We start from the raw sequence: 7833 nt of genomic DNA on the forward strand, positions 1-7833 counted from the left end.
TTACTATGTAGACCAGGCTGGCCTCGAACTCACAGTGATCCACCTGCCTCTGCCTTCCAGGTGCTGGGATTAAAGGCATGCACCACCATGCCTGGCAAACTTTTCATATTACATGTGAATATAAAAATGATACATGTCTCTTCCTAGCAAGTGAAAATTTGGTGGTACCCAGTTGGGCCTGTGGGGGCCATTTTATTCAAACTCCCACACCATCAGTTACAGTAAAAAGGACTTCAAAGCTCTAAAGAAAAAGGGGAAGAAGTAAAAGTTAAAGTGGACATAAAATAATCTCTAAAAATTGAGAGAAAAATAATAAGAACTCATATAAATAGTAAAAAGTACATAGACTAAAATGTGGTTCAATGCTGAGGGGCCAACAATTAAAATCATTCAAAATAAGCCAAGTGCGGTGTCACACGCCTGTAATCACAACAGTCTCGGAGGCAGAGGCTGGTGGATTTCTGAGTTAAGGCCAGCCTGGTCTACAAAGTGAGTCCATGATGGCCAGAGCTACACAGAGAAACCCTGTCTCAAAAACACAAAAAAATTAAAAATCCCCAAGCTCAGCCTCATACCTCAGAAAAACTGATCAAAAATGGACCACAAGCAACTATATAGAAGACTATAACACACTTAGAAGAAAAATAAGAGAAAATATAGCATTAAGCAAAGAATAAACAGACCTCAAAAATCGTTTATAAAAGGGAAAAGTCAATTAACTATGCCTTATTGGAATTTTTTAAAACTCGAACTGCAAAAACCTGTATTAAGAGCATGAAAGATGAGCTTTATAGATAAATCTGCAAACCTCATAGAATAGTTATTTTTCTCATTGTGATAACAAAAGGCCTGGCAAAAGCAATTAATAAGGATTCATTTCATTCTGTAATTTGAGAGGATACAGTCATCACTGAGGGAAAGGCATATGGTGGCTGGTAACCCCAGGGTTGCAGATTGTGCAGCTTGGACTTTCGACTCCTCACATCTCAGCAGAACAGAGACAGGAAGTGAGTCCAGGCTGTAGAGCCTCAAGACCCACCCCTAGTTACCCACTTCTTGTTGTAAGTTTTCATCTCCCAAACAAACATTCAACAACCCTCCAAATGGTACTATCACATGGGGACCAAGTATTCAAACACATGAGCCTGCGAGGGACATTTCACAAACCACTACCTTGAATCTAGTGAAGTCCTTGAATCAAGTAGATTCTTTTAAAAACTCAGAAAAGGAAAAAAATCTAACAAGAATATGGACAAAAGCTATGAAGTGATAATTCATCAAATAGCATCTAAAGATAAATACAGGGAAAGATATTCAACAGCACCAGCTATAGATAGATAATAGCGAATTCAATCCACAGTGGGGAAAAATACTATATACCTAGCAGAACTTCTAAAATTGACAAACCATAACTATAAACAAATTAGTAGATAAAAAGGATGCCTGAAAAAAAGCCACAAGGAATCAAACTATTAACTATTTAGAAAAACAAAAAAAACACCAAAACCCACAATACAAAGAATTCAGTGTATAAATACATATATAGTCATAATGAACTTTTCTGGTCTGGGATGATGATGTTCCCTCCAAAAGCTAAAGATCACCTAACAAAAAGCCCAGTATCAGACATGAGACATCCTCTTTTAAGTTGTTGGCCAGGGATGTGTAAGAGACTCCCAAAACACACAGCCTAGTGCTGTGGCCCTTGCTTACCCATAGCCCAGCAGAGGAAGCTGAATTTCTATTGCTGAAGACATCATATACTTCAGAGACACCTGAGCTAGAAGTGATCTGAATGTCCCCTACCTGAGGACTAGCTTTTGTGGTACCAGAAGGCACCATGCAAGCTCTAAAGAAAGGAATCAACCAACAGTCCTACCCAGCTATGACACCTACAAACCACATAGAAATGTTCTTTTCTTTCAATAGAATATAGGCATCTTGGAATTCACATTTTGACCTTTCTGTGTAGTAATAAAATATTGGCAAATGTATCCTCTATCAAACTTCATTCCTTGCGTAATTTCTAATTCATCATTCAGGGTTTTTTTTTTCCATCCTTCACTGAAATGATGCCCTTTCTTTCCAACCACATTTATCACATCACAAATGATGCTTTCAATGTCTTTGTTTCCACTTACAGAAACCATAGCAAGCTGAATGGTTTATTCGGGGATTGTCACAGGTTTGGATCCTTTTTTAAAGTTCAGCATCAATAGTCAACACTCCGGATCTCCACTGGATTAGCACATTTACTGATCTTCTCCTTGTCAATACAATGTGCCAGAACAGTAGCAGTGGTGGTGCCATCCTCGGGATCTTTATTTGTGTTACTGGCAGCATCTTGAACTAGTTTAGCTTCTATATTTTCATAGCTATCCTTTACTTCAATTAATGTTGCAGCAGTAATTCAGTAATTCCATCTTTTGCTACTTTGGGACTTTCTCAAGTCTGTTCTATAGTCACTGTTCTTCCCCTTGAGTGATGGCTGCAGCATTAGGTGAAAGATCTACACCTTGAAGCACTAAGGTTCAGGCAGCCACACTAAATTTTACATTTTTGGCAGAGGTCTGAGTGAGATGAGAAGCCAGCATTTGAGACACTGGTTTCATCTGCCAAAGGATGGTGGGTAGTGGAAATATTTCTGCAGGGCTGCAGTAGGAGTAGGCGTGAGGCCTCCAGTGGCAAGTGAGGGCAGGAAGCAACTTTTGATGCAATACAACTTTTACAGATCTCAAGGCAATGCTTTGTGACTAATGTCCAAAGATAATCCCATTCTTGAAATAAAATCATAGAGATGGAGAATAGATTAGTTACTGTTCAAAATTAGAGATGAAGGCAGAGTGGTGGGTACAGCTAGAAAGAAGTGAAGATCAGATTAGTGGGAGCCTTGTCGTGACACAGCAATGTGGGTCCAGGAAAACAGTGCAAATGGGGGAAGCCTTCTAGAGCAAGAGTGAGGTTGATAAGACCGCCAGGAGTAGGACTGCTTCCTTTCTGCTCTGGGTCTGCATGTCCCAGCGCATGTAAGCCTTGTGACCCCTACCACTGCCATCCTTGAGGTAGTCATGTAGCCTGGTGGCCAGGTTTCAGGTTAAACGTCCTCTCTCCTTATAAGGACATGTCCAGCAAACACCTGGGATTCCTCTTCATGCAAATAAAGCATCCTGAGCCAATGATGTACACTCCCCCCGAATACCCCTACCCAATCCCCAAGGTTTATAATAGCCACTGTTTCCACCCAATAAAGAGAGCTGTTTCACTGGAAACCATCTCTAGAGGAGGCTGTTTCTCCTGCATTCACACTGACCAAGATCCTGACTAACCCACCTGCCCCGGCTAAGTTTCATTCCCTCCAGTCCAGCACAATGGTGCCTGGATACCAGAGGGGAAAAGCAGACCCAGGACAGCACATCTTGATTGTAGTTGCTGATTCACAAATCTAGACTTGTGGTAAAACCTCACATAGCTGCACGCATACATTCCCAAACACACAAGTGCATGTAACACCTGGGAAATCTGAGTAAGCACTATTAACTGTGCCAACGCTGGTCTCCTGGTTTTGATATTGAACTGTAGTTATGCAATCTTCATAGGTATAAACTGAATCGCCACAGTACACTTTATTTTCTTTAGCAATTTCTTGTGAATTTGCACTGATTACAGAATAAAAGGTTTAAATACATTCCACAGGCAGGTTAGATTAATGTCACTGACATGCTTGCTGCATACATTTATTATTGTGGCTTTTCTGGTTATTCTTTTCATTTGCATACTTGCCCAACTTCATTAAGTCAATAGACTGAGGTTGTCAAACCAGATTTAGAAGTAAAAAACAAGTTTGGAAATACTGTTGGCTACATATGGAAATCACATGAGTGTTGACATGGAATCTGGATTTTCTGACTGATTTCCACAATAAACTGATAGTTGCCAAAAGCAATTTAGAAAATAGACTGTGGGCTGGGAAGATGCATCAGTAAGTAAAAGTGCTAAATGTGCAAGCATGAAGCCTTGCATTTGAATCCCTAGCTACACATAGAAGTTGAGCATAGTACCATGTTCCTGTAACCTCAGCACTAGATGGTGGAGAGGGGCAGATTCCAGGAAGTCACCAGCCAGACAGCCTAGCAGAACCAGATGAGCTTCTTGTCCAGTGCTAGACCCTGCCTCAAGGGAACAAAGTAGAGGGTAATCAATCTCCTCCTCTGGCTTCCACATCACAAGTACCCACACACTTATGGACATGCAACACACACACACACACACACACACACACACACTCACACACACACACACACACACACACACACACATATATACACATACATACCACAAACATATACAACACACATAGAAGAAAAATACAAAGTAAGCTATATACCTGATATGTTTGCTATTCCTGGGGAACTGCCAACAGCAACACCTACTCATCCCAGATAAGAAACAGACCAAAGTCATAATACCACCGAAGGCCCATTAGATGAACCAAGGAGTTTATTGGGGTTAGTTACAGAATTATTGGTGAGGGGCTACTTACAGGAGCAGGAATAACTCAAACACAGCGGCAGCATCAGAAGCCCACTCCAGCTCAGGAAGTCTGGACCCCCTCCAGCTTACTGCAGGGCTATCTCCTTCAGGCAGCTTAGCTGCTCTGAGTCTCTCCTCTGTAGCCTTGACTGTGATATGCCCTCATGAGGGAGCCCCTTGTTCATCTGGTAAATTTCACCGTCTTTCCTAAGACTTAGGAGGTTTTTTTTTTGTTTTTTGTTTTTTTTTTTTTTTTTCGAGAATCTTAATGAGGCTCCCTTCAGAAGTTCCAGGGTCCTTTTCTTTCTTTCTCTCTTCTTTTCTTTTTTCTTTTTTCCTCCTCCTCTCCTTTTTAAGCAGGCTTTTACAATATAGTCCTGTCTGGTCTGAAACTCAATGCATAGACCAGGATGGTCTTGAACTCATAGAAGTCTGCCCGCTTCTCCCTCCTGAGTACAGTAATCAAAGGTGTCGGGTACCATGCCTAGCCAACTACCAAGACCTTAGAGCCTCAGAGAAAAAGACTAAGTAACTGTGAACCAGCACTTGGTAGAGGTGGAGGTCATTCAAGACCAGCCTTGGCTACTGTGCAAGCCAAGGTTATATTTTTTAAGTTTTAATTACTCTAAGAGATCCAAGAAGCAAAAATACCTCCAACCTGTAAGTCCCTTGCCCAAAGATACTTTCTGAAATGCTGCAGGCTATTGTTTATGGGAGATAATAAAGCCACATGTTTTCACTTTCATATACACGCTTGTTTCACCCAAAGGTACTGGATGGGCTTGGTCACATTTAGGTGGGAGGTACGGAAGCAGGAAATAAGTCAGCATATATACTTGCATCTGATTGGGCCTGATGAGAAATGCACGGCCTTATGGGGTTGCCTTTTAAAGCTTCTACAAAATGTGACTCAAGGCCATTTTCTGAGAACCCAGGAATAGACCTGGCCAGAGTCCATTATCCTGTCCAGAATTTACTTAAAGTTTGCTTCAAATTTGGCTCAAAATTGTGGTAGTGGTCTTATTCTCACTGGGTGATAGTGGGGAGATTAACACAACTTAATAAATTAAAAAACCTGTCTCAAAAGAAGAAAAATACATGTGATATTATGTTTTTAAATACAGCATTTTTTTTTTTGAGACAGGGTTTCTCTGTGAAGCCTTAGCTATCCTGAACTTGCTTTGCAGACCAGACTGGCCTCAAATGTATAGAGATTGCCCCTGCCTCTGCCTCCCAGAGTGCTGGGATTAAAAGCATGTGCCACCATGCCTAGCAAAATACAGCATTTTTTTTAAATATTGGTACTCTGCCTCTAAGTATGTCTATATGAGGGTGTTAAATGCCTGGAACTGGAATTATCGATGGTTAGGAGCTACTAAGTGAGTGCTAGCATTTAAACCAACGTCCTGTGGAAGAAAAGCCAGTGCTCTTAACCAGTGAGCCATCTCTCCAGCCCCAAACGCAGCATTCCTAATGAGTCTTTCTCTATGAATCAATTACAACTTTCCCAACATGCACCTTACTTCTTTATATAGACATACACCCTAACGTTCTTATCTTCATCAGATTTTTCCTTCATTAACGTTTTTTGATTCCTTTTGTGACAAAGAGAACAAATGGGACGCCAGATATATCCTGGGTCAACATTTTTCCAAGGGAGAGAAAGAGACACCATCACAGCCAACCTAGTGAGACCTCCATATCTGAATCTAGATGTCTATTGTGCATACATGGATTCTTTCACAGTCATAAATATAGTCAGGGATGAGGTGGAAGAGCTGTTTCCTTTAACATCATATGTCACCTCATTCCAATGTCAATACCTTTCCAGGACTAAATGCTGTCTTCTTACAGGCCCGTGTGACTCCTTGAACAGCTGATAAGACACTTATTTTGAGATTTTAAGCAGTGAGTGGAGAAAAATAAACTCCCAGGACTCCAAAGGGAGCTACTAAAACCATAGTGCTTTGTGTAAGGAAAATATTGAAGAAAGAAGACAGGAAAAATACCTTAGCAAGAAATCAATTGCCATGGTGGCATCCAGGAAATCACCATTAATACCTTCTGTAGACACCATAAGATTTCATTCTACTTCTCCCTGACAATGGGTGAACTAACGGAGCTCAAAGTTGCATCTTTGCCTTCCAAAAGTCCTCTGGAAATGACGTCATAGCAATTAATTTAACTCTTCTGACATTCTTGGACCTAATTTAGGAAAGGCTCATTTTGTGTTTTTGTTGCATTCTGCCTGCCATGTGCAGCCTTCATAGTTTCAGGGAGTCTAGGACTTTTGTAATAAACCCTTTCCGACTGAGACAGAGTTGGATGTGATCAAAAGGGTGCAGACCCAGGGCCGTGAGCTGTCCATAATCATGCTTATATTGTTTTCCTCGGACGGGCAGTATAAACAAAAGCTTGAGAACAGAAAAAGAATGGTCTTCAATTATTCAGCTCTTAGCTCACAGAACCCAAGACAAATCATGGGGGCAGGGAAGCTAGGGAAGATGACAAGTGTTGGTCCAAGGGCAGTGTGCAACATATATATATGGGTTCTGTTTGTCACATTCTCTATACCCCCAAGAGCACAAATAGGTGAGATGAAGCATGTAAATAAGCTTGATGGTTTAACTGTTTAACGTGTATTTATGAATCAAAACATCATACTGCGGCACCTCATAATTACACAAAATTGCCGTGTTTGAATTTAAAATAATAGAAAGCAGTTTTAAGGATAAAACAACTCACACAAAAATAACATCGAGTACTTAGCTGCTACGGTTTGGGTGTGTTCCCAAAGCTACATAACGGAGACTTAATCCATAGGGTGACATTGTTAGGACGTGGAGCTAAAGAGGAAAAGATTGGTCATGAGGGTGTATCCATGACCAATCAATGTCCTTGTCACAGGAGTGAGCTGATTTTCGCAACAGAGGTTTGTTCCAACAGTACCTTTGGCTCCCCTCCCCGCCTCTCTTACTAGCTTGCTCTCACCTTTCCATCTTCTACCATAATGCAGCACAGCACGTGCCAGTGCCACGCCCTTCTGCCCTTGGATTTGCTAGCCTCTGAGATCGTGAGCCAAATACACTTCCTTTCTTTTTTAAAGTATCCAGTCTATCGTATTCTGTGATAGCAGCGGAAAATGTAGTCAGGGTGTAGCCCAGCTCAGACAACCTGTCTGTGTCTGACAGGGAGGCTGTATTGTGCTATGGCGACTCAAGACCTAAGCTATCACGGGGAGGCGAATCCCATGGCTTTACTCATCTGTACTCCATGATCAGAACTGGGCCCGTAGCCAGTCTA

The sequence above is a fragment of the Acomys russatus genome, chromosome 2 (assembly GCF_903995435.1).
Source record: "Acomys russatus chromosome 2, mAcoRus1.1, whole genome shotgun sequence".
Taxonomy (NCBI): Eukaryota; Metazoa; Chordata; class Mammalia; order Rodentia; family Muridae; genus Acomys; species Acomys russatus.